The sequence below is a fragment of the Octodon degus genome, unplaced genomic scaffold (assembly GCF_000260255.1).
Source record: "Octodon degus isolate 3935 unplaced genomic scaffold, OctDeg1.0 scaffold00223, whole genome shotgun sequence".
NCBI lineage: Eukaryota > Metazoa > Chordata > Mammalia > Rodentia > Octodontidae > Octodon > Octodon degus.
Window position 1 is genome coordinate 1280032 of NW_004524799.1, and position 3163 is coordinate 1283194.

Genomic DNA, 3163 nt, shown 5'->3' on the forward strand with positions numbered 1-3163 from the left:
GGCCAGTTCAGCCCACCAGGGGGTGGGGCTGGCTGGCATGTGGTGCTGGGGGATTGAACCGTGGTCCCTGTGCTTTGCCAAGCTTGTTCCAAGTAGGTGCTTTAGACCAGTGAGCCATCTCGCCAGCCCCCACATTAACTTTTCTGCATCTGTATCAGGAATTTCAAACCCAAATTCATCATCCATGGCCATGATAATCTCTACTTGGTCCAAACTGTCTTTCATAAAATGAAAATTTACTGAGAGCTTTTCGGGGTCAATCTTGTCATACAATTTCAAGACATAGAGAACCCGATCCTTGATTCCTTCCAGCGTCAGAGGGGGCGTGTCGCTGTACTGGCGGCACCTGTGCAAGCAAGGAGGCCGCCTGTGCCACCCTGGGCCTCGTCGGGGTCCCCGCGGGACACAACGCAGTGCTGAGTGTCCGGGCCAGGGCCAGCGTGGGAACCCGGGGCAGCGGCGGACACAGGAGCAAAGGACACGGGCCACCATGACTGCGCCGACCCAGTGTATGCCATCTTAAGTAATATTTTAAAACTTTGTTTCCTGGATCTGGGGAGATGGCTCAGTGGAATAAGCGCTTCCCTGGCAAGCGCAAAGGCCTGAGTTCAATCCCCGGTTCCGCAAAAAACAAAACAAAAAACCAACTTTGTTTCCTGTTTTAAGATTTTCCTCTGGAGTTTACCCTCAAAATTACCACCTTTTGTTCAGTAGGTTGCATTTGTTTATGTATTCCTCACAACAGTCGTGTATGGGCAGTCTCATTATTCCCATTTAAGAGGTGAAGAACCCAATACTTAAAGGGTCATTTGTCCAAGGTCATGCAGCAAGCTAGGTGTTAGCCAAGAGTTGATCTTGTCGGACATCAAGGACTTCTGTTTTCCCTGATGGAAGCCCTTATCTGATGCCTCTCTATCATACAGGTAATCAAAATATTTTGGTTGGGCAATTGAAATTAAAATATCAATCTGTTTTCTTCCCTTACTTGTTGCTGCTTGAGTTCTCTAGAGAATTTTTTGTGCCAGTTTGTTCCTCCTTTCCTGGTCAGGTTTTCAACTGTGCTCTTTATAGTTGTCAATTCCATTTCACCCCAGTTACTCAGTTCAGAATGAAGACAAGTGATCTATCAAGCACCTACTGTATGTGGGTTACTGAAGTAGACTTAGGTGATGCAGAGTTATATAAAAGATTTCTAGGCTAGAAGGGGAGTAGGGAGTCACAGCATGTCACATGGTTTTATGAGAGTCTAGAAGCAGGCAGAGAACGTGGTAGGGAACCTGAAATCCAAACCTTTGCTTGGTAGATTTCCATTTTCAGTCTGCTTTGGATCTGTGAGTCAGATCTGCTCCCTTCCTAGGCCTTCTGTCCAGGCTCTGGGTCTCTGCTGCTGTTAGGAGTTGAGGAGCGTTGCTGCCCTCCATTGTTGTGGTTTAGAGCTGAAGTTGGGTACATGGTTCTATCCAGTCATCCCTTAGTATCCTAGGGGCATTGGGTTTAGGGACAAGGTCTTTGGTGTCCCTTTCCCCAAAGTCTGAGAATGTTCAAGTTACTGAGTGTTTGCATGAAGCCTTACGTACATCTTCCTGTACACTGTCCTTGTTTTAAAAATTCAAGACAGGTTTTCACCAAGTTGCTCAGGCTGTCCCCCACCCCCACGTACCTGGGATTGCCACATGCCACTGTGCCTGGCTACTTTAAATCATTTTCAAATTACTTATGATGCCTAATATAGTGTAAATGCTATGCTAGTATTGTTATACTTTATTGTTTAGGGACCAATGACAAAAGAGTCTGTGATGTTCAATATAGAGAGCCCTTTTATTATTTTCCCCTCTGAATCTTTGCAATCTTCTCTTGGTTCCTTGAGCTCGGGAGTTCCCAGATTCCGTGGGTTGGCTGTGTCCTTGGGAACCTTGGGCTACTCATCGGGGCACACTTCCTTGAGGGGTGGGGCAGAGGCCAGAAGCAGACCCCTCTTCATAGACAAGGGCTTTGGTGTCTAGAGCAGGAGGAGGCTCGCCTTCTGTGTTTCTGTGCAGTGGTGTAGCCAGAGTTCCTGTGGCCCTGGTGATCCCTCAGTGCAGAGGTGGAGTCCCCTCAGTGCAGCTTGTGTGAAAAATGTCACGCGGTAGAGCTATTACTAAGCGCAGATGCACGCTGGAAAGCTAACTTAGCAGCAAATCCAGTTCAAAACCCCCATAAATTAGTATCATTATCACTTTTCCTTTGACTAGTAGTGCTGCCCCAAATCCGTGCCACCCGGTGCAAGACCTGCTCCCTCCCTGTTTTGGTGTCTCCCCATGGTTTGGCACTCCTAGCCTCCTGGAAATGTGGATGCTGTGAGAGAAGGCACACCAAGGGTTAAAACTTTATTTTACTTGGTAGATTCATTAAGGGAATTATTTCCACTGTGTCAATGTGCCAGATCTGTTAAAATGTGTGGGCGCTACAAGGGGCCAAATTGGTGGCCTGTCCGTATTTTCTAAAACTGATTCTTTTTGGTGGATAGTTGAATATATTTACTTTGTTGATACAGGCAAGAAGCAGCAAGGCATCTACACGTGGCAGGTGGCAGGTTGCTGTGGAGAAGCTGCTAGTGGCCTTTGTGTCACTGCGATGAAGGGTGTGGCCTATAATAAATGCAGATGTTTCTTTTGAACCAATGCGTCTTCCATATGGATAGAAAGTGTGGTGATGTGTCACTTAAGAGTGTAACTCCCATCTGGAGATGACCTTTACACAAAGGATGTGAAAGATGGAGGGTTTTTGTTTTTGTTTTTGTTTTTCCTTCGGAACTGGGGATTGAACTCAGGCCCTTGAGCTTGCCAGGCAAGTGCTTATTCTACTGAACTATCTCCCCGGCCACCAGGATGTGAAAGATTACTTTTATATAAAGGATCTGGTAAAGATTCCCAAACATTATGTAACTGCTTCAACATGGAGCCTGACATTTGCTTGATGTTTGTCAGTTTGATTTTTTTTTTTTTTTACTGAGAAAAAAGTATATATTTAGAATTAGCCAGCTGGACTCAGTTTAGATGATCCCAATTTTGTTGGCAACATCCAATGCATCATAATCAGGAACCAGTCGAACATATGCCTTCTGATTAGGGTATTGACCTTGGCAACATCAATGTCATAAAGCTTCTTTACAGCCTGTTTG

The 3163-nt window shown here is 45.8% G+C and overlaps 1 protein-coding gene and 1 pseudogene across 1 annotated transcript in view; one reads left to right on the plus strand and one right to left on the minus strand.

The window, feature by feature from the left end:
* LOC105744091 overlaps positions 1–492 on the minus strand; it is a 989-nt pseudogene extending 497 nt beyond the window's left edge.
* The window catches only part of Efhc2 (EF-hand domain containing 2), a 203716-nt gene that overhangs the window by 104476 nt on the left and 96077 nt on the right, over positions 1–3163 (plus strand). The window lies entirely within an intron of this gene.